Raw genomic sequence first — 25,338 nt, forward strand, 5'->3', positions numbered from 1 at the left:
ATTTCCAGGTATTCACAGTGGGAAAGGCTATCTACTGCCATACAAGGAACTGACAATCTAAATGCAGATTGAAATATACTGTCTTCATTTTATTTCCTCCATGAACTTTTTTCTAGTATAAATGGTGTCTTCTTTTACAACATGATGAAAATGGAAATATGTATTGTATGATAACACATGTATAGCCTATTATATCATATTAATTTCCTTATGAGAAATGGGGAGGAAGAGGAGAGTGGAAAAGAACATAGATCTCAAAATGTCAGAAATCAATTACTAAAATTGTATCAACTTGTAAAAATTTAAAGCATGGAATGACCTACATGAAATGATAGAGTAAAATGAACAGAACCATGAGAACATTATATAGAGGAACAGAAATTTATATTTTTAAGGATAAGATATCTACATATATAAGTATTCACCTCCAGAGAAAGAATTGATAAATATAAACAAGGAAGACATAACTTTGTGTGTGTGTGTTGTAAACCTTAAAATTTCTTAGACTTGTGAATGTTGGAAATTTCACCATTGGAAAGTTTCATACTTGGAAAAAATTTCCTACTGATAGTAATAACTATTGGAATGTGAACCCCCTTGGCATGGGAGGATCCTTCTCCTCCCTACATAAGACTACTTTAGGACAGAAACCTTTTGCTAAACAATGGAAAGGGCTTTGACCTATGCTTAAGCATAGAACAGGAGGTTCTTTGAGTCATGATTGATTTTAGAATTGATACAATAGAGATACTTGGAATGACAGAACCAGGTCTTGGAAAATACAATTTCCACCCTACTTAGATTAACAGGATTTAGGAAGGGCTGCAGCAAAGGATCAAGATTTAATTATTTGAGAATATGACCTTCAACAGACATGTGCAAAGCCACAGACCTCTGGGTGGTCCTGGGTTAAACTAGAACCACCATTGGCACAGGGGAGACATCAACAGTGATTGGTAGATGTGAGAACTGAGGGGAGGGAACTTAGATGGTTTCCTTAAAGATAGTGGGGTCTGAGGACAGAGGGGGAGGTTTTGTTCTGAGTGAGGTGGCTCTGAAGGAGGACTGAGGAGGTTGCTCTGTGGGAGGACCAGGAGAGAAGGCTGGCTCTGAAGGAGGAGAATTCTCTGGAAACATTTCTTGAAAGGAGGCTCTCTTGAAGGTGGAGCCTGAGGTTGGCATGAGAAGCCTTACCTAGAGAGATCTTGGGTGAGTGATAAAACCAACTAACTGATTTATTCATTCTTATTCATTTCTTACTTTCTTTTTCTATTGATGAATCAGTGTATTATAAATTAAATTTCTCTATAAAACCCAGTTGGCTTGGGCATATTCATAAATTGGGAATATATTCCCTGGCGACCATCTTATATTTATATAAAACCAAGACACAGTAGAAAACATATTTCAAGCGGTCATAATTATTATATATTTCCCTTGCTCCCAAAACATTTTAATTATCACAGTTTATGACTCCCACTCTCTTATCTACAACTATTTGACGCTCAAAACTATTTTAAATCTAACAGTGTGTGTGTGTGTGTGTGTGTGTGTGTGTATAAAACCTCTCCTGTAGGGAGGGGAGGAAGGGAGGAAGAGTGATATCTGGGAATTTTAATGCTACAAAGAAACAAAAGATTTTAATTATTTTTCAAAAAAAGAAAATAAAAAATAAAGTAAAAAAGTTCTTTCATATAGATGTTTTCTTCATAGTAAAGACTAATTTTCCAGTCCAATACCAAAACATGGTTTATGTTGCATTCTGTCAATCAAAATTTTTTGTTAATATGCCTTCTTCATAAGTATGATATAATCAGTATTTACTGTGAACTTCCTATGTGAAAGGTTCTAAGGCACAATAATATACAGAACCTTTTGATATAGCAAGAACTAAAACCAACTAATTCAAATCAATTTTCTGAAGAATTTGCTTAATCATAACTCTACATCCCCTAACATGTAAATTTATAGAGCTTATCAGGAAATAATTATCTAATCAATCTAACTAGTCAAAATACTCAGAGGATTGAATTGTGTTTATATTAAGCTTTATTGTAGCACCAGGGTCATCAAATGCCAATGGAACCTCAAAAAGTTACCCCACTTTCCAGTTATTTAGTTTGTCAGAATATCTTTCCACCATATGTAATGAGCCTTCACCAATGTACTTATAAATTAGTCAGAGAAAACAGGGTTCAATACAAAGTCACATAAAAGAACAAATATAAAATAAATTATATATTTTATTTAACATAATAGATTTAATAATGGAATTTTTCTATAAATATTTAGTTCACTCTGCTATAAATAAACATCACCTCAATTAGAAGAGCATTTTCTGAAAAGGTTGATCATATATAGGGATGACTAGTATACCCATATAGAAAATCATAGGTCTTCAGTAACTTTGGGATGAAACAAACACTAAGGAAATATATATGGCCAGGGCATAAATCAACCAGAAGAAACTCACACCTCTAATGCTTTATTTCGACTTGCTGAATTCTTCTGGTAATGTCATTATCTAGTTCTCTACTAGGTCTATTTGTTTATGGACACCATTTGTTAAAAGAAAAAAAAGAAAAGAACTGGGTAAAGATCTGAGCAAAACTGACTTTATTGTGAGAGCTATAGGTCATAAAAGCCAGATACAACCAGAATGGTCTGATACCCCAAGTTCTTCAGTTCAAAAGATTTTATAAGCATAGGTAGTAGCTCAATATTTTTCAACCAGAATAGTTTGACTAAAGTTTCTGAAAAGGTGTGATAGCAGAGTTGATGAACAAGAATTCTGAAGAGGGCTTTTGATCTAAGCTTTTAAATTGGGCTTCCCCTTCCTCCCACCCTCACCCCTTCTCCTTTTGTGGTTGTTTGGTGATGAAATGGCAGGGCTAAGAATTCACTTCCCTGTGTCAATATTCAGAGTGTGTGGCAAGATAAAAGGAAGTGTAACCGACACTTTCTACATTGGAAATGCTTTTAAAATTATTCCTATTCCCATTATCTTATTTCTAACATATAATAAAACATCAATTTCAGTCTACTCTTATGATTAATATATCCTATACACAGTTATTCCTTGAACAGTTTGCTGCTCCTTCTTTGGAGTGGAACCAGTTTATAGCAATGATCATCACACTTCTAGGGAGCAATGAGAAATGTGGGAGCCAAGTCTTCTGCAACTGATTTTACAGAATTACAAAATTACAGAATTTGAAAACTGAGGAGTTTTGATGCCTAACATACCTGCAACAAAAGGAAGAAAGCAAGTGAACTCTGAAACAGCAGTGCTGCCCCTGGAAGTTTCCTGAGATGCTATGCCTTTAGCACTCCAGAGCATCCCTTCACTCCTGCAATCCCTTCTTGCATTGGTGACAGACCAGCCAACTTAATTTCTTTTCCCAACTCTGCTTCTGCTTCTAAATTAGCGACTTTTCCCCTCCCATCACATAGCCCTCACCCTAGAAACTTTCAGATTCCTTTTGTGTTTTCCTCTCTTGTAAGTTCCTTGAGGTCAATGACTGCTTTCTTTTTGCTTGTTTTTGTATACTCAGCCCCCTGAGCAGAGCCTGACCCATAGTAAATGCTTATTAAATGTTTTTTGAATGTGTGAATGACTATTAAAAACTTGGGTCCACTGTGATTGAGGGTTGAGTTGCACTCAAATGTAGACTCTGACTTACAGTAATAGGAGGATAATGCCAAGCATCAAAGGAATGAAACCTCGTTTCCTGGAGGGATTGTGGGAAGATAGTTACTTTTACTCTTTTTAAAAATTGCATTATTTTTACCTTTAATAAAGACCTTCTTTGTTAAATATTTTATGAAACCTAAATGCCTCTAAGGGAACATAGAAGAGGAAGAACAGGACCTTAGAAAGAAGGTCTTGAGGTAAATCCCCCTTTTCCCAGGGGCTAAAACCTGAGTGGGAACTAAAGACATGAAGATTTTTAAGAGAGAACTTTCAAGATTGAATCTGGTTCGTGGCAGAGTCTAGGTCACAGGTTATAGCAATATCTTGCAAATTGTAGATTTTCATATAGGAAATTCCTACTTATGTAAAAACAAGACTCCTACAGTCTTTAAGCTTCTGTCTGAGGAATAGTAATGTAAACCATCCCTTCCCGGTGCTTTGGACTATACAACTTTTCAGATCCCAGGAAACTAGAGGTGATATATCAAATGTTGTCAGTTATATAGAGAAGCACTACAGTCAAAAAAAAAAGAAAGAAAAAGGTTTATCAATCTAAGGAAATGTCTTGCTTGCTGGTGAATGACAGAAACAATTCTGAGAAAAATTTCTGAGTCAGTGTGGTCACATAGGGAACCTTGCTATGGTATCTTTTAACACACTTTCGATTGGAGAGAAAAAATTAAAAGGGTAATGTTTTAGAAATGTCACTTATACATATTGGTCTTACAGCACTGAGTCATGAAAAGAAATAGCAATCCTCCATAGAAGAGCATTACCAGAGCACCCATGAATAGCTGAACCAATTTATGATAGGTATCTTTCATGTGCAAGGCCCCAAGGAGAGAAAGTCAAAAATGGAGTATCATGTTTCCTCAAGGAGCTTTTATTATTTTGGAGTGATACAGAGCATATATGAACAAGTAACTGCAATAAATAGTAATTTATATTACAGAAATATATTTACCAATTTTCATAAATAGATTAGAAGACATGCTTAATTCATTTTAAAAATTGTTTATTAATTTTTATCCTAATTCCTTTTCTATCTCACTACTATCTGCCTTCTCATTTGTTTGCAAGCTAATATTCCTATAGAATTCTGTTCTTTGGGAGGTTATTTGGAGCAGCATTTCATGATATTGTGAAGGTTTTAAAGCCCTTTAATATTGCTTTGTCAGTCATGAGTACTACTTGTGAAATAGTAATACCAATGTAATTTTCATTTATATTATGAAAGGACTCATATAAAATGTTGGTAATCTAGAAAGGAGATCTGTAATACAGACATTTGGACATATTTTTAAATCTTTTTTTCCCACTGCTGTAAACAAAGTAGGTTTGCAAAGCAAGAAGTTGGAATATTCTCATATAATTTTAAAAATTCAGAGGCCTTAATCATAGCAAATACTTAGAACTATTATAGCATAATTGAACTTAAAATACTTTGTTTCTTAAGAAGTGAAAAAATTTACATGTACCTGGGAAGATTTTCAGGCAGAAAATATCTAATATAATTCAATCTAAGCCACAAACACAGATTAACCAGTTTAATAGGAAGAGGAAAAAAAGATTCTTTTATTGGTACATTCCTAAACAGAACATAGATTATTTTTTTAATATCTCAGAATAAAGAATTCTTTCTGTTACCAGCTTTCTTAAAAAATACTTTTAATTTGAATTTAATTGAAAATTAACATTTACATTTTTTACAACTCAATGGACAAATCATTAATATTCAGACTTGATTTATGTACTGCTCATTTATAAAATGCCATCTTGTCTGTGAAAATATGTTTTAACAACAGAATGTCTCCTTTCTCCTCCTCCCTTGAGAAAATCTTTCCAGGATTGTTGGTGCTTTTTTTGTTTATTTTATTCCATTCCTGTACATTTTTTCCCTTTTACTCTGACTATGATGCCATCTGTTAAGACTTTTGGATGACATACAATCATGGACACATATTTCTGTAGCATCTAAAATATGAATAGTTTCTGGTATGAAGAAAGGTGATAGAACTTCTATTTGGCAACCAATGAGGCCTCAGGGGATATTGAGAAGTGAATATAATACTCCAAATTGAGATTTGACAAGAATTATACTTGAGATTTAGCTTGTAGCCTTTCTAGTTTAAATAATTTGTTGTCACTATGGTATATGGCCTTGAAGACATTTTTATTTCATGTCCCATTCAAACACACAGTCATAAAATTGGCCTACAATGCTGATGAACTTCTCTGGGAAACCAGATTTTGCCAATGACTGTATCAAAGGCCTTGGTCAGATGGATGAATGTTGTGTATAGACCTCTGTTGTGCTCCTGGAATTTCTCATGGAGTCATGGGTAGAAAACACCCTCTTGACTATTCCTTGGTCCTTTCTGAAGCCACATTGACTGTCAAGTAAATGACCATTTTCCTGCTGCATATCTATCAATTAAATAGGACTCTTGTAAGAAACTTGCCAGCAATGACTGAGAGATTCCCCACCCTTCCTCCCACCATGATTGTCACAGGATAGCTATTTCCTTTTTAAAGAAGGACAGTGGAGACATCCTTGATCTCCTGGAGATATTCTCCTCTTATCATACAACTCAGAGGCTTTTCAGGCAGCAGTGAACTTCTCTGCATTATAAATCTCTGTTGGGGTGGGAAGAACACCAAGTGCTTTACCACATGAGAGGAGCATAATGGCATTCACAAAACTCTTCTTTGTTTGAAAATTCAGGTCGAGGGGAATGACTTCAAGCTTAGGTATACAATTAATGGCTTCAGCATTGGTTGATGACAATCTGTTGAGAATATTATGGAAGGATTCAGCCAATCTCTTCAAGATCATGTCTTTATCACAGACCAATGTGAGTCAATTAGGACTGGGTAGTTGAGATGTAGCATAAGTCTTTGGGCCATAAATAGCCTTTAGGGCATTACAGACATTCTTTAGATTGCTGCTATCAGCACAAATATGAATTTCATCTGTCTTCTTTCTGAACCAAGAGTCCTGCATCTAAGCTTTATCTGCAGATAACTTTTGATGGAAGTAAACATCACTGTCTTTGAGATTGAGGAATCATATTGTGAAATTTGTGTCTTTCTTTTATTAGCTTCAGTTCCCGGGGTATCCACACTTACTGCTTCATCACTTGCCTTTCACCATGATACTTTAAGATAGGTCAAATAGTAACATAATAAAATAGTAAAACAATCAAATAATTAAATAGTTGAATAATAAAATAATGGAATAGTAAAATGTAAAATGGCAAAATGTAGGTGATGTATTTTGACTTGCTGTTAAATTAGATTTAAGTGAGGCAAGCTTGCACAAAATCACCAGCTTCACTCCCTTTTACTCATCAAAGTTCAGTGACAAGATGAAAGTCAAAACAACTAGCAATGACTTGAGATACAGGATGCAGTAAATGACTGTAGTTTCTTTAATGTCTAAGCATTCCATAGCGCCTGCTTCTTCTGTCTATATGATCCATTGGAACAAATTGCTCACATTTATCTAATTTACCAAGGAAGTCTTCACATGCTTGGTGTAGACATCCACCTAATTTATTATTCAGTGGCTTAGTTACTCTCAGTCTGGTTTAGCTTATCTCATGAGATAGTTTTACTGAATCTGGCCATTGTACATACTACAAATTCTTAGAAACACAAATGAGAGGTAAGTGGCACCCAAAGTAGAAAGCCTCCCTGCAAATGGGTTGTTCATCATTTGTGAACACCTTATACCCCTCATTTTCCTCCAAGGTAATAGTTTTAAAGGAATAAATGTTACCTCTCTATCTTATACTTGTGATATTGGTGAAGATATTGATGAGCTGAAGTATTCCCATGAAAGCAACAAGACAGATGAGTAGTATTGTATGAAAGTGATATAAGGAGAGTTTGAAAAAAAGAAAAATACTTTGGTTGAAAGCATTAATACTTCTTGGGGGCCTTCTATATGTCTCTACACACTACATTCCAGCCAAAATAAATTTTCATCTATCACTCTAAAACTTACTGTCAAGATGAATAAAAAAATTAAAATTAAATTATCAACAGCAAACTTCAGGATTTGATTCAATCTTCTAGTCTCTAAAATTGTACCTTTGGAATCAAATGTTTGCATATCTATTTGCCTTTGCTACACTATTCTATATGCCTATTTACCCAGTAAATTTTGTTACCATCCTCTATAACCCATTTGTCACCATTTTCATTTGGTGCATGTTGTTCCTTTAGGAATATTTTTAATGTATTTTTGTGCCTCCATTTCCCTTTGGCCAATTCTACTTTTTAGGGAGTTTATTTCTTCCATGATTTTTTGCCTAACTGTTAAGTTTTCCTGTCAATTCTCTTATTATTTTTAAGTTTTAAGCTTCTTTTCAAGTTCTTCCAGGTTTTTTGTTTGTTTTGTTTTTTAGGACTGATATCCTTTCACACTTTCCATTGAGGCTTCACTTGGTTCCTTTTTGGTACCCTTGTCCTTTTCTGAGTTCATATTTTGGTCTTCCCTGTCTCTAAAGTAACTTTATAAGATCAATTTTGTTGGGGAGGTGGAAGAAGGTGGGGGGGTATTTATGTTGTTTTCTCATTTTCCTAGTTATTTTTCTACATTACCTTGTCTACCTGTTGAAATTCTTCACTGTTCCTGGGGTAGAAGGCATGATTTCTGTTGAGGATGTGGACCTCCTGGCTTATTATAGGGTGGCCTGTAGTTGTTCTGTCGAGCTATATTCAGCATTCCATGTTACCCATTCCATGTTGTTCATGGGCTAGGCTATTTCTCTGCTTCTGCCTTTGCCAAATGGCTTTGGCTGGACAAATTCCTTGCTTCAGATTCTGCCTCCTCAGGTGCTCTGCTGACTCATGAGAAAGAATATCTTCCTTTATTTCTTGGTCCTCCGCACTGCTCCCTTGTAGCCACAAGTATTCTGCTGTCATGAGGAAAATAAATAGATTCCTTCGATTTCTGGTCTCATATTCTGCTTCCTTGTAGTCTCAGATTCTCTGCCACTATTAGAAGTTGTAGTTTCCTACCCTCTTTGCTTACTATATCTGTATTGACTGGCTCAGGATGGACTCATTCCTGTTCTGCATCTTTGTTGCCTCTGTTGGGCTAGTGCAAGTTTTGCTATTTTCACAGATGATATGCTACCTTAGACTTCTCTTTCTTCTTAACCCAGTGAGACATTTTCCTTGTGCTTTCCTTTGTTTTGAGGCAATTTATTTTCTGTGTTTGTGTGTGTGGGGGGGTGTGGGTGTAGGGAGCAGGATAGCAGAGTGTTCTTTACTCTAACATTTTTGCTCCCAGAATATCTGTACAGTCCATTTGCATTGTTACCTCCTTCTAGAAGCTTTCCTTGCTCTCTTCTGTCCAAAATAACCTGTTCTAATAATATTTAATATTATACTTTATTTCCACAGGAGTAATTCATAATGTATACATATTTCTTATTACTATTTATGCTTGTCTCTTATTCAACATTTAGACAATTTCCTATGAGAAGCAATATGTAAACATACAAAAAGTACTCAAGGAAAATAAAGACAGCAAAGATAAATTCTTATTAGCAATTTTATCTTGGTCAAATAATTTCTACTCTTAAAATTTTAATGTCATCATCTGTAAAATGAGTATAATCCTACTTAGACTACCTATTTCATTGTTATTGGTTCAATATTCTTTTCATTATGCAACATTGCTTCCTTTCTTTCACTTTCTGATCGACAAAGCTCTAGAAATTGACCTCTGTCATAGCTGTCTATATTTACTTCAAAAATAGAATGGATCTGTGATTTGCCAATATGAATAAAACCTCTCTCAATATTACTATCCTGTACATATCTTGTCTACATAATCCTTTTTTTAAACATTATTTTATTTGGTCATTTCCAAACATTATTCATTGGAAACAAAGATCATTTTCTTTTCCTCCCCCCCACCACCTCTCCCATAGCCGACGCATGATTCCACTAGGTATCACATGTGTTCTTGATTTTTGTCTACATAATCCTGTAAGTTCTCCAAAGCAGTCCATCCATTATGCAGGGGAACTCACTCTAGTATTCTTAACAGTGTTGGATATCAAATGAAGTATGCATGGCATGCCCATGAGTTGTCTAATGGAAGTCAAAGATAGCACTGGGGGCACATGATGAATCCAACGCAACTGAATGCCTAGATATCTATTTATGCAATGCTCACCCTCCTCTTACCACCCTGTGAGAGCAGAATTTGCTATATCTTAAGTTATTGTTAAGGCCTTATTCTTCAGCTAAACTGTTTATACTTTTCTAATTGAATATAAACACAGAGATATATCAATATGAATAAAGTGCACAAAGAAGAAATCTAGCATAGTAGAATTGAAAAAAAAATTCATAAACTCCAAAGAAAGTAAAAATGAATGAATTATTCCCAAAGGAAACTTATTATAAGAGAAATAAAAACAAAAATCATAGCAGAGGTAATTGATTTATAATCATAATGATATTAGATGAAATAAGATAGGAAAATGCATTCTATTGAAGCATCTATTAAAATATGATTGAAAAGTAAATTTGGAAATCTCTAGAAAATTGTTTTACTGATTGTTAATGAAAGTTTAATGCTATTCTAGATTTCTTTGCATCTATATAATTTTACATTGCTTCATGCTATAGCATTTTTATGCTTGATATTGGTCTTGGTTTTAGTCACAGTTCAAATGGAATCTGTGGAACTCTTATGGTCGTATATTTATGCCAAGTTTATACGAGATCTGTAAGAGGCCTAATATCTGGATTAAAAAACAAACAAAAATCCAAATATTCAGATGCTGAAGATATACATTAATTGGAACTATGTAGTCATTTAATGAAACATGCTACTTTGTGAATAGGTACAATGTTATTTCATGAAGGAACAAAAATAGGGATTTGTAGAACCTAGTCAGAGAAGGTGATTTAATTCTATGAAGGCTTAAAATTTTCATAGCTAAATCATTCATGTCCTTGGGACTTTTAGAAAGGTTAACAGAACTGTAAACATGGAAATAATTTTTCTTTTTTGTTGTTGCTAATATAGTCATTTGATAAAACTCATTCAATAGATTTCAAATGATTGTTCCAGAGATATATTGTGCTTGAATCTTTCTGTTCAGCCAATTTGACTTTAGCATAATTGTCTTATCCTAGAATTAATGTGAATTAAAAAAAACAATTTGAATAAAGTTATTGAAATAGTTTGAGTAATTTAATGTTAATGAACACTCAAAATATCATAATAATACTTACACAGGCTAATAGTATATATAGCAACCAAGGACATTAGAGATAATATAGTTCAGTCCTCTTGGCAAATGAGAAAACTGAGGTTGAGAGAAGTGATGAAACTTACTCAACATCACACAGGTAATCAATAGCACAATGGGGATTTAAAACCATATACTCTGACTATATTTATATAGAACTTTATAGAAAGTGAAATCTTTGTAGCACTTTCAGGTTTACTGACTAGTTTAAATATAACTGTGAAATAGAGAACTGTAACTACATGTCAATAAGGCGATGGAGCTAGATGATCTCTAAGGTCTTCTCTACCTCTGATATTTCATGGCTATAATTTGGAAGCAGGAAAACCAATTAAAGGGTTGTCATAATTGTTTAGATGATAAATGAGAGGGTATGGACATGTTATTTTTATGTTATTCTTCATAAGATCTTCATAAGATTATGTTGATAAACAAGACAGTGTATCTCAGTGAAAGGAAAAAATATGACAAGCTACCAATCAGTTCAATTCCCCTTTCCAAATGAAGTGACTAATTGTTTTGGCATTGTCTACATGCAGTTCTAGAATGATTTCTATTTTCAATTATGACACAGGAGCTTTTTGAGAGTCCTTCCTACTATAAAGTAAATCTGTGAATCTGTGACAGAGTAGTTATGAAGATGCCACCAATGTTTTATACAATTCTCTTAAGATATTATATATGGAAGGAAGCTGGGTGGCTCAGTGGATCAAGAGCCAAGCCTAGAGATGGGAGGTCCTGGGTTCAAATCTGGCCTCAGACACTTCCTAGCTGTGTGACCCTAGGTAAATCACTTGACTCCCATTGCCTATCCCTGACCCCTCTTCTGCCTTGGAACCAATACAGAGTATTCATTCTAAGTACTCATTCTAAGGTGGAAGGTAAGGGTTAAAAAAAAAGATATATGTATGCATAAGTGTATATGTATACATATAAGTACTTGTACATGTATAAATAGTGCACACATTTTATATAGCTATGCATATATGTGCAAAGAAGGTTGTGTTTTATACACATTTGAATACATACATGTATGCATGCATGCATATATTTCCATAATCTGTATGCTTGTATACAATGTACTATATACATATGTCCCTATACATAAACACACATATATTTAGGGGGTTGTATGTGCATATGTAAGTATATATACAAACTTCCCTACTCCTCTTCATTTGGATTGGAAAAAGAAAACAACAAAAATACCATGTGTTATTTTTGAGCTATACTACCTTCCCATTGTCAAGATCCTAAAGCATGTTTCTTTTTCAAAAGGTGATTATTGTTATCCTATTCTCTGAAACCAGATGATATTGAAAAGAAGTATTACATCACTCAACTCAAATGATAAAGAACGACTGGGATTCAGGAAATCTGCATTCAAGTCATTTCTTATGTGATATTCCAGCAACTCAATGACCTTCACTGGTCCTCTGCTTTTTTATCTGCCTGAACTAAACCAAACAGCAACCAAAGCAAAGAAAGTTGAATAGAAATTATTTTTAAGAATCCTTACAGTTTTAAATTTCCTATTCTTCCCTTTTAAAGGATAAAAAAGGAGCTAGGGGTTCTATTAGAAATGGAACCCAGGAAAGTCTCCTCTTTCTAGAATCTTTATTTAGCTCATGTCAATGTCAATGTGACGGAAGAGATGAATTTGATCTGATTCATCATGGCTCATTAAGGCAGAGCTAAGGGTAATAAGAACTGGTAGCCCAAGATTCCTCCTGTCTTCAGGGTTACATAGACAGGATTTGGCAGATCAGAATGACTACACCATTTGACTGGGCCCTTATGAATCAAGGCCATGTAAATTCAATTTGTGCATGGTTTGCATCCTACAGAAGCTAATATATGATTACAGCTTTATGACTCAGATAATCTTTGGGAAACATTTCAGAGTATATGGCATTTGAAATATTCTTAGCTCTTAAACTTAGATACATTTTTCTGCCTGCTATGAAGAATTAGTAGAGCAGGGTGGATTAGTAGCCTTATGGCGTTCTATTGCAACAATACCAAAAATACCCATAACATTTCAAGACTGGGCACAGTGACTTGTTCTTAATAGGAAACAGAACAATCTTTTACTGTACACTTGCTGTCACATTTACATTTGGCATTACATTTTGCCTGAAGAGCAAACTCCTACCTTACCCACCTCTTCTCAAATACTTCAAAACTCAGAAATAAAACTCAATGACCTTAAATCTAATAACATCTATTACATGCCTACTGTATACAAGATAACGGCCAAATTTTTGAAACATTCCTAACACATCATCTTCATATATCATCAAACTTCTTTTTTTCTGTGTGTTTGTCTGCCTTGAAAAGCAGATTACTTTACATCATCAAAATACTGTTGAACTTAATATTAAAAGACCTCAGTTCAAATCTTTTCTCAGAAACTTAGTTATTGTGCACTTGTAGGGCAGTCACTTATCTCCTTAGTATTTCTTTTTTGTTTCTTTTTCCCTCATCTATGAAATAGGAAAAATACTGCTTGTACTACTTACTTCATGGAATTTCAGTGAGGAAAGTTTTTGCAAAACTTAAACCACTAAAGAAAGATGAATTATTTGCCCAGTCCTGATGTTATCATTTCTAATATGCTTCCAAATTTCTGATGGCAACTTGTCATGGTGTCTAGAGTTTGGAATCAGAAGAAGTGATTGTGGTTATGGATTTTGCTACTGTAATCATTACTTCACCTTTCTGGCCCTTTTATTTCACTTACAAAATAGGAATGATAATATTTGCTCTAGAGTAAGAAATAATGAAAAAAGCCCAGGAGTTGGTATCAGGTATGCTTAGATTCAAATACCACCTTGCACACTTAAGAGCTGTATGACCTAGGGCAAATTAATTAAATTCTCTGGGGCTAGAAATTTAATCTATAATGCTTTTTACTTGACAGCCTAAATATGTGATTTTTATTTTAATTTCACAAGATTGGCAAGGTTGGTTGTGTGGATAGAGAACAAGACTTAAGGGTCAAGAATATTTACATTTTATTCTTTCATCCAGCACATACGAAAAGTTGCTTAATCTCTGCATGTCTCAGTTTTTTCTTCTGTAAAATAGTAATAATACTAAGTGAGTAAATTACTGTGTTGTTTTTAGATCAGATGAGGTAATATATTTGAAGCACTGTATAAAACTTAAAGTAAAATATAAATTTTATATGTTAATTATTATTAATATCAAACTTATATATTGTTACTTTTATTATTATAGTTGTATAACCCCAGACCTAGAGCTTATTGGCATGGAATTCTGTCCTCTTTAGTGGAAGTGAATTCCGACCCCTGCCCACCCCTGCCCAGTGAGAGGTAAAGTGGAGTTGATGAGACTGGGAGAACTCCAGCCTCCTTCAGTTCTTTGAACATTCTTTGCGGCATTGTTTTCAATTGTTTTGGTCACTCTTGGCTTACAACATCAAGATTAAAGAAGTCAATCCCATTTCAGGTTACTGAAGGAAAAGATTCTAGGAAGACATGATAGAAGAAGGCTGTCTCTGTCCTAGCTTGCTGTATTAGAGATTTGGGAAGAACTTTCCCTTGGGTGAGCCCTTATACTTTCTTTTTAAAAATCATTTCATTAAATTAATTTAGAATATTTTCCCTTGGCTACATAATTAATATTCTTTCTCCTCCCATCCATAGCCAACAAGCAATTCCACTGGATTTTACATGTGCCATTGATTAAGACCTATTTCCATATTATTAATATTTGCACTAGGGTGATTGTTTAGAGTCTACATTCCCAATCATATCCCCATCAAACCATGTGATCAAGCAGTTGTTTTCCTTCTGTGTTTCTACTCCCACAGTTCTTCCTCTGGATGTGGATAGCATTCTTTCTCATAAGTCCCTCAGAATTGTCCTGGATCATTGCATTGCTACTAGTAGAGAAGTCCATTATGTTCAATTGTGCGGCAGTGTATCAGTCTCTGGGTACAATGTTCTTCTAGTTCTGCTCCTTTCACTCTGCATCAATTCCTGGAGGTCATTCCAGTTCACATGGAATTCCTTCAGTAAATTATTCCTTTGAGCACAATAGAATTTCATCACCAACATATACCACAATTTGTTCAGGCATTCCCCAATCAATGGACCCCCCTCATTTTCCAAAATTTTTGCCACCACAATGAGCAAGGCTATAAATATTTTTGTAAATGCTAATTTTTTCTTGATTAAAATGTGGTACTTTACTTCCAATGGGAGAAGCCTTCTATTCAGTCTTGTTTGATATTCTCTCATATATACTTTTTTGCTAATTTTGTGTTTTGCTATGATTTAGATAAATGGATTTATTTGTTATTTCCTATATGTATTAATTATGGAATTTGTATTTGATGGAAAAGGGGTCAAGCTTTAAATATAAACCTCAGGGTCCTCCTCCCCAAAACAACATGATCAGAAGCTAAATTGATCCTGAAAACTTAATCCCTTAAGTAAATAATATTTAAACTAGAAGATATATTTCAAGCTCAATATCTACTCCTTTCAAGGAGAACAGAGAAATAGTCTCTGAATTTTGCCTCCTTACCTCACCTCAGGGCAGAAGTTAGGGTTGTCCTTGTAGAAAGGTGAACTGAGAAGAAGTTAGAGATATTCATTCTGACATCTCCAAGGTGAGATTGGGGGTGAACTCATAACAATTGGGGGTTTGCCAGATATTTTATGAATCACAAATTACCATATAAAATGTGAGTTATAATAATAAAGAGGTGGAGGAGGAGGAGAAGGACAAACATAAATAATTGTCCACATCCCTTAAGGATATAATGAATGGAATCATGCCAATAAACTGGGATTAATTTCTTCTGCCTTTACATTTGGAGCTTTTAAAAAAAATTGTAAAATAAAAGAGCTTTCCTGTTTCTCCTGTGAATTAGTAGAGCAAGAACATTGGTAACTGAAATATTAATGGATGTGATATTTTTATTACACGAATGAGGGAAAATTCAAGGCCAAAAGAATACCTGAATGCTTGCAGATGATGAGAAGCCATTTTGAAGATTATTTAGAAGTTGTGGGGACATATCTCCCAGATCTCAATCCAAGGTCAAAGAAAGAAGAGTTTCTATGTAATAAATTCTCATATCTCATGGTGAATTATAATAATAGTCAGGAAAAAAGCATTGCATTTTTTTCAGAAATGTCTTCTCATTCCTTTTATATTCTGCATTGATGGCTTCACCACTTATAATGATCCATTATCACTTTTTCTAGTACCCTGACAAGCCTAGTGTAATTAGAAATCAAAAGTTATTTAATGGGAATAATCATATCAGATTTTTAATTCTTCCTTTCTCTCAGAGAATATATTTTCTTAAGAAACCAAACAGTACCTTCCTTTCTCCTAGGTATGCATTCACCACAGGAAGGATTAGCCTCCTTTCTTTGACATTGGGAATATTTATTGATTTTAAAGGTTTTATAAATAAAATTATTTGACTATTAATAGACAAGAAGGAAATAATTCAATTCTGAGTATATATGATAAATTTCCCCAAAATATTTAATTAAATTTAAAAATTTCCCTGTGAGGCATAATGTCCTTTAAGGATTGATAAAAAATAAATGTTACAAGTTTAAAGACCCATTTGATATATGTTCTCATTATAGGTTTTATTTATTTATTTATTTATTTTTGCAAAGTAGGGTGAGTACTGGGATTTTTAATCATTTTTCCTAATCAGTAACTGAGCAACTATAGTGATGTGAAAAGATCACTGCAATTGGAATTAGAAAAAATAAAAAAAATGAGTTCAAATCCAATTTCTGTCATTTATTGAATAACCTTAGGGGTGAAGCAGGTGAGGGACTAAATAGTAACACTTGTTCCACACAGTTCAGATTTGATGGCAAGTTGTCAGAAGAGGTATTATAAAGTACTCAAAACATGTAGATTAATTAATTCTAAACCTCTCCTTTCCATTTGGAGAAAGTATTTCTGTTGTCTGAGAACATGTCAGGGTAGATCTGAGAACCTTGCATTCAATTATCCATTTGTTTTTAGGCAAAAGTTAATAGTGTTATTAAAATTGAACTGATCATATCCCTTTGATTTCTGTTTGGTACAAATTTGAATAAATAGTTTTCTTTGCTATACACTATGTGTATTCATTGTGAAACTGGAATTTAGAGGAAAAGGCATCAAGTCTTGGATATAAACCTTTGAGTCCTCCTTCCCACCTATAATAATGACAAAATGAACAGAAATTAAATAAATCTGATCATAATATTTAGAGGAGCAGATAGATATAATTCTAGTCCAGCACGTGCATGCATACACACACACACACACACACACACACACACACACACACACACACACAGTCCTTAGAAGTGCAAAATCCCCAAGCTTTTGGCCCCAAATTCCTGCCCCTCCTAGAAGAAATTAAAGTCTCCCCTAAAGAAGAATGAAGAATACTTTCTCATCCTATGAAATTCTCATTGATGCCTTCCCATAAATTTACCATAGGAGAGTCTATGTACCGCAGGTGGTAATGGCCTTACTTGTTTCCTGGAAAAGGGTATAAGTTGAGAAAGTACCTTGTCTACTTGTTATACTCCTTTCTAGCCATATGTTTGGTTCATCTTTTTTTTTAATCATTTTTTCTTGAATGGCATAATTTCACTGTCACTCCAATATAATTATTTGTTAAAAATGCATTTCACCTTGTTTACATCTACTGTGTACCAATCATTACAGTTCAGTTATAGGTACTGAAGATATTAAAGAACTTTTATCAACATTAGGGTAATAAATAGGAATATACAGTGCCAGAGAAGAGGGAGTAAGTTGAATATGATGTGATGATATTCAAAAAATAAAAGAATATGAAAGAGTAATACACTGGAAAAAGAGAAAAGAGGAGAGAGTTGGGTAAATTATCTCACATGGGCAGACATGTAGAAATCAATACAGTGCAAGGGAAGATGAGAAGGGGTAAGCAAGTCTTAAACCCTACTCTTAGACAATATAAAATACTTAGTAATCTATCTGCTGAGACAAACACAGGAACTATATGAACACAACTACAAAACACTCTTCACACAATTAAAACTAGATCTAAACAATTGGAAAAATACATTGATTGCTCATGGGTGGGATGAGCTAACATAATAAAAATTATAATCCTACCCAAATTAATTTGCTTATTTAGTGCCATACACATTGAACCACCAAAAAACTTCACTGAATTAGAAAAAAAATAACAAAGTTCATTTGGAAGAACAAAAGATCAAGGATATCCAGGGAAATCATGGAAAAAAATGCAAAGGAAGAAGGACTTACAGTCCCAGATCTCAAACTATACTATGAAGCAGTGGTTATCAAAGCAATTTTGTACTGGCTAAGAGACAGAAAGGAGGCTTAGTGGAATAGACTTGTGGTAAATGACCTCAGCAAGACACTCTATGATAAGCCCAATGTTCCCAGTTTTGGGGACCAAAACCCACTATTTGATAAAAAACTGCTGGGAAAATTGGAAGGCAGTATGGGAGAGATTAGGTTTAGATCAACATCTCACATCCTACACCAAGATAAACTCAGAATGGGTGAATGTCCTGAATATAAAGAAGGAAACTATAAGCAAATTAGGTGAATATAGAATAGTATACTTGTCAGATCTTTGGGAAAGGAAAGACTTTAAAACCAAGCAAGAGCTAGAAAAAAATCACAAAATTTAAAATCAATAATTTTGATTACATCAAATTAAAAAGTTTTTGTACAAACAAAACTAATACATCCAAAATTAGAAGGGAAGCAACAAATTGGGAAACAATCTTCATTACAGAAACCTCTGACAAAGGTCTAATTACTCAAATTTATAGAGCTAAACCAGTTGTACAAAAAATCAAGTGATTCTCCAATTGATAAATGGGCAAGGGACATGAATAGGCAATTTTCAGTTAAGGAAATCAAAAGTATTAATAAGCACATGAAAAAGTGTTCTAAATCTCTTATTTATGCATATCAGAGAGATCAAATCAAAACAACTCTGAGGTATCACCTCACACCTAGCAGATTGGCTAACATGACAGCAAAGGAAAGTAATGAATGCTGGAGGGAATATGGCAAAATTGGGACATTAATGCATTGCTGGTAGAGTTGTGAATTGATCCAACCATTCAGGAGGGCAATTTGGAACTATGCCCAAAGGGTGATAAAAGACTTTCTGCCCTTTGATCCAGCCATAGCACTGTTGGGTTTGTACCCCAAAGAGATAATAAGGAAAAAACATGTACAAAAATATTCATAGCTGTGCTATTTGTGGTGGCAAAAAATTGGAAAATGAGGGGATGCCCTTCAATTGGGGAATGGCTGACAAATTGTGGTATCTGTTGGTGATGGAATACTATTGCGCTCAAAGGAATAATAAAATGGAGGAATTCCATGGGGACTGGAACACGTTCCAGGAATTGATGCAGAGTGAAAGGAACAGAACCAGGAAAATACTGTACATAGAGACTGATACACTGTGGTACAAGTAAATAATGGACTTCTCCATTAGTTCCAATGCAATGACCCCCAACAACCTGGAGGAATCTACCAGAAAAACCACTATGCACATCCAGAGGAAACACTGGGAGAGTAAAAACACCAAAGAAAAACAACTGCTTGAATACGTGGGTCGAAGTGATTGATTGAGGATATAGACTCTAAATGAAGCTCCTAGTGCAAACAACATAGAAATAGGTTCTGATCAAAGACACAAGTAATACCCAATGAAATTTCATATTGGCTGTGTGAAGTGTGGGTGGAGGGGAGGGAGGGAAACAATATGATTATTGTAACAAAGGAATAATGTTCTAAATTGACTAAATAAACTAATTCAAATGGAAAAATAAAAGAAATTGACACAAATTAGGAATAACATCCACACTCTGATATAGAAATTTATCTTATAATAAAATGTGAGGAAATCGTCAGAGCAAGTCTCTTTGATAAAGACTTCAATTCTCAAATATAAAGAGAATTGAGGCATTGTGATTGGGGCTCCAGACCGCTTCCATGGTGCTGTTGCATGTGCTGTTTGAGCATGCTGCTGGGTATACTCTGCTGGCTTTCAAGGAGATGGAGATCAGTAGGCCCAGTAGACCCCAGGTGGAGGAATGTGTGCTAAACACTGAAAAGTTTCATAGCATTGTCCTTGTTGTAACCTCTTCTCCATTTATGTCTGCCCACAGTGCTTTAGAGAATGCTAATGCAGTTTCTGAGGGTATGCTCCATGAGGATCTCTGACTTTTCTTGGAGACCAACATACCACCCAAGAAGAAAAATGCCTCACTGGGTGTTGGGAACCCTAATATTGAGACTGCATTCCAAGAGGAATTAGGCTATCCCTACCAAACTGGAGGTGGTGTTCTTGAAGTCCTTAGAGAAGTTCATCTGCATTTTCATTCTCTGGTGAAAGGTCTGACTGAGTTTTCAGCTTCTAAGGCCCAAATGGATCTAGGACACAGCTAATCTCAGGCCAAGGTCAAGTTTAATGTGAACAGAGTAGACAACATGACCATCCTATCCATCAGTCTTCTTGACCAACTGGACAAAGACATCAATACCTTTTCTATGCCAGTCAGGGAGTGGTATGGTTATCACTTTCCTGAACTGGTAAGAATTGTTAATGACAATGTCACATACTGTCTGTAGCCTGGCCTGTCTCATTGGCAATTGAAAAGAATTGAATGAGAAGAAGCTAAAGGCTCTGGAGGAGCTGACAATGGATTTGGGGCCTTCCTGGATGCATCTTTGTCTTCCAGTGGCATGGACATCTCTCCCATTGGCCTGATCAATATTTAGAGTTTTTCAAGTTAAGTGGTATCTTTATCTGGAACACTTACCTTTTATTTAAGATGGCTCAAGTGGTCCCCAGCCTGTCAGCCCTCCCTGGGGAAGAGGTTGGTGTTCTACTGATCTCCCATGCTGGGAGTCTTATCAATCTGAGCAAGTATTCAGCATCCACAGTGCAGATCTTGGAGGCTGAATAGGCACTGTTTAGAGCCCTGAAGACTCAGGGAAATACCTGCCAAATATGGATTCATATTCTACTCCACCTGCACTGGCCATGCGGCCACCAAGAATAAAGGCAGAATCTCCCAATACCTTGCAAACAAATGCAGTATTGCATTCTAGATCCACTGTTTTTCTGAGGTTCCCACAACTGTGTTTGGAGGGAAGCTTCAGAACAGGTAGAAGTATGCCTCTCCCTCTTTGAGATAGGGGACCTACCCTGGAAGAATCCGAATGTCATGAAGGAGGCAGTAAATTAAGCACAGGAAGTGATTACAGAGATTAGGAGGAAGTTGGCCAAGAAGGAAAAGAAGCAGCTGCAGAAAACAGCATTCCTGAAAATGGACAGGAAACTGAGAATGGGGAGGAGAAACCAAAAAAGAAAACAGCAGGAGGATGAGATAAAAGAAGACCCCCAAAGAGATGTCCACACCACCCAAACCCAAGTAAAAGGAATATATATATATATATATATATATATATATATATATATATATATATATATGTATATATATAAATATTGAGACAGAGGCTGGCACATAAGAAAAGTGCCAGGCTAAAGAGTATGTGAAACTGATCTCCTTGTTGGCGGAGGGGTCCCAGGAAATGTGAATCTTGAAGAGGAGAAGATTCTGGCTGGAAAGGGAGTTACTCTTTCAGTCAGGAGAACCTGAAAAGAGAAAGCTGAATAAGACTTTCTCCTGAGGGTTACCCACTTTTTCCTGTTTGTGACTGGAAATCTTCCCTCCAAAACTTCCCAGTTGAAGGGACCCAGAGAAGAGAAACCTGAGAAAAGGTATTTTGAATCTCTGTCAGACTTTACCACAGTTCCTGTTGCCTCAGGTCTGAACTGTGGCTAAGAGGCCAAACCCAGGGTCACCCAACCTGATTATCTCTCGGGGGCTCAGGCTGCCGAAGCCTGAATTCCCCCCAAACTCAAGGAAGGTTGGAAAATGGTTTTCAATAGAGACAGGGACCCCCTTTTTCCCACTTTCCTCTCCCATACTTTCCCTGCCAGTTATTCCTTTGTATTATCTTGATTGAGTTGACATTAAAATAGTTATCTTTTCCCGAAGCTGTGAATCAAATGTGAGTGAACAGATCAAGGAGAGACCCTTTGGTCTGGAGTAGTGGAGGGGGGACAAGAGAGACCAGAGAAAATCTGGGAGAGCAGCCATAGCTAAGGAGGGAAGGCAGAATGGGGAAAATCTTCAAACCCCCTCTCCTCTCTCTGAGCCAACTCTTTATATCTGCTGTCTTCCCTTACCCTGCTTTGAGAAGGGGGTGGGTCTCCACTCTTCTCCTCTCTCTCTATTCTGAAAGACTGAACCCCTTGATTATAATATTTAGAAGAAGATGGGATAGTAACAGACACACCAACTATGGTCAAGGAAAAAAGAAAAAGCCACAAAAGACTTCTGGGAATGAGGACAAGAGCCCAGGACTTGAGGCTTAGGCAACAACTGGTGCTGTGTGCTCCTGGGCACAGCAGCCAAGATTCAGGACTGCAATTTCTCTCCCTCACCCCCAATTAAGCCATGAACTCAAAGAATGCTAAAAAATAAATATATTAATTAAAAATAAAAAGAATTGAGTCAAACTTATAAGAATACAAAATATTTCCTAATTGACAAATGGTCAAAGGACATGGAGGGATAGTTCTCAGAGGAAGAAATAAAACTTATGTTTAGTCATATGAAAAAATGTTCCAACTGATATTGAATAGGGAAATGCAAATTAGGGAAACTCTGAAGTAGCATCTCATACCTATGAGACTGGCTAATGTGATGAAAAAGGAAAAAGGAAAATTATACTCTCATGAAGCCAGTCTGAAAAGCAATTCTCTTCTACAAAGAGAAATTTAGAAAAAAAAAAGGAAAAAAGCACAGGCATCTCATTTACAATTATTTAACTCACTACATAGCATTCATTGCTCTCTCCTTGGATGGTTTTTGTCTTTTGTGGGTTTTTTTTTTCTAATAAGGATGTTGAAACGTCACAGTAAACCAGTCAAGCATGAATAACATGACCAAAATCATTTAATTGACAAAGAAAAATCAATATATTTTATCTTTCTTATTGTCGTAACAACAAATATTAAATTTTAGGAAAGTAAATTCCTATAAGAATATATCCTGATGGTTCTCATTTAATATATTAAATAACATTTTAGGATGGAAAGGGTCAGGGCTGAAGATAAGTAATCAGAAAAAATTTAAGAGTCACTTTGATCTTTTGGTGACCCACTTTTTCAGCCAGTTTCATCCTACTGGAACAGAAACTTGATGTATGCCTTCCCTATCCTACCTAAGGTGGATTCTGTAAGACTGGAAGAGCTTACTTCTTGGGCAGCTTTCAAGAGGATTATAAACAGCAGTGAGAAGAGAAATAATTTATTTAGAGCTTTAGAAGAAAGGGAATACTTTAGATAAGACCTTTTAAATATTTCAATGGGAAAGATGTGTTCAAGGCTAGATAATGTTGGGGAACCATATAGAACCATATAGACCACAGGAAAATTAGATAGAATTGAATTCAAGCTAATTCAACCCAATAAGTATTGCCAGCCTGTGAGGTGGACATTGTGCTAGATGGTAAGGATACAAAACAGAATAATAATAAAAACAACAAAATCAAACACATTCCTTGGTTTCAAGTAGCTTACATTCCTTTAGGTGAGGGAGAAGGACCATATCATAGATAAAACAATTTGTGGAAGAGAGAGAAAATGCTAAAAACTAAGCATGGCCTCTGTTATTTAGTTCATCATTTGTTGAAGACATTTTCTTTAGGACAGTGTTTTTTTTTCTTTCTCAAATGAAATGTTTTGGGTTTTTTTGATGATAAAAAATAGACAAAAATTTTGGGGGTCTGGTTGAATAGTTTATCCTGCCTTTTTTTCCTCTTCTTTTGTTCTATTGTTCTCTTCTGCCTTTCGGATAGCTGTGAGAGCATAAAGATATGTTTATCATAGCATCTCATCAGTGAAAGATTATTTAAGCCATTTTCACCCACTCCCCCAACAAGATGCAAATACTTAAGATTTTGATGTATATGTGGGTGTGTATATACATGCACACATACACACATATAGGTACATATATATAGTGCTGGTAAGGTTGACCTATGTGTCAGTAGTTGTAAATAGTCACTTAATGACATTTTTAGATTAATATAAACCAAAAAATCTTCCCTCCCTAATTGTCGTATCTTCCTTCTTTTCAGATATACTGAATAGTTTTAGTCATTGTCCTTACATTTGTAGCATTTCCAAAACAGAACTCATCTGTATATAGTTGATCTAGTCTAGTCTAACTGTTTTCTAAATCACAATTTCTTTCAATTCCATTTAGACTTGTCACTAGAAAGAATGCATATTGATATGGTAAAGTACAATAAATTCTTGACAATAAAAATAATTTGCCATAAATCTATACAATTTGGTAATTTTATGTGTCATATGATAATGAGAAATCTCATTATCTCAAAAATTTAATGAAAGATAGTTAACTATATTTTTCACTGTCTTTTTGAGGCAGAATGATATCAGGGAAAGGAACTCCACATCTGTAATCAAAGAACTTTATTTCAAAATCTGACTTCGATACAACTGAGAAATGTTGGATAGCTCAGGCCTCATCTATAAAATGAAAGGATGACTTGAGCAAGTTGAACTGCAAGGCTCCTTCCAGTTTTAAGTCCTATGATGGTACTTAATTATACAGAGTACTTAATGAGGAAAGTTATTTTAATTACATCTGCACAGATTGTCAAAATGATTACTAAGTAACGATGTATTAGCAGATGACATTATTTATGGGTATAAACAAAGTGAAGTAAGATACAGAGATGAAGTCAGCTTGATTGAATGGGACATAGCTTGTAGTAATAAAATCTAATTAATAATGGACAGATTTTGTCAGTGTCACAACAAAGTCACCATGTGGATACAGAGATCATGTGAGGTAGGGGCAATGGCAGGCCCTCAACTTGCTTTATTCTTTAGTTCTTTCTTTTTGTTTAAAAATATCAATGACTTAGATGAAAACCCAGATGTACAAGATAATCAAGAATAGTACAATTGTTAGTTCATCCATATTTTTTTCAAATTATTATGTATCGTAGTTAACAGTGAAAATCTTTGAATTCAAAATCATTTGTTCATAAGCCATCTTTAATCCAATTCTATTTGCTTCTGTTAAGGAATTTCCTATTCATTTTCCTTACTATTTTCTGAAGAATTTTTGACATGTTATATGCAATGGGAACTTCAGGTTGAGAGGGCAAACAACTCCGCCTTCTTCTTTAAACATTGTGATTCTAAGTGGA

At 35.0% G+C, this 25,338-nt stretch overlaps 1 pseudogene; it reads left to right on the forward strand.

The window, feature by feature from the left end:
* Nucleotides 1–20,010: 20,010 nt before the first annotated feature.
* LOC100617839 (nucleolar protein 56-like) lies at nucleotides 20,011–23,441 on the forward strand (annotated as a pseudogene).
* The last annotated feature ends 1,897 nt before the right edge of the window (nucleotides 23,442–25,338 follow it).

The sequence above is a fragment of the Monodelphis domestica genome, chromosome 4 (genome assembly GCF_027887165.1).
Source record: "Monodelphis domestica isolate mMonDom1 chromosome 4, mMonDom1.pri, whole genome shotgun sequence".
Classification (NCBI taxonomy): Eukaryota; Metazoa; Chordata; class Mammalia; order Didelphimorphia; family Didelphidae; genus Monodelphis; species Monodelphis domestica.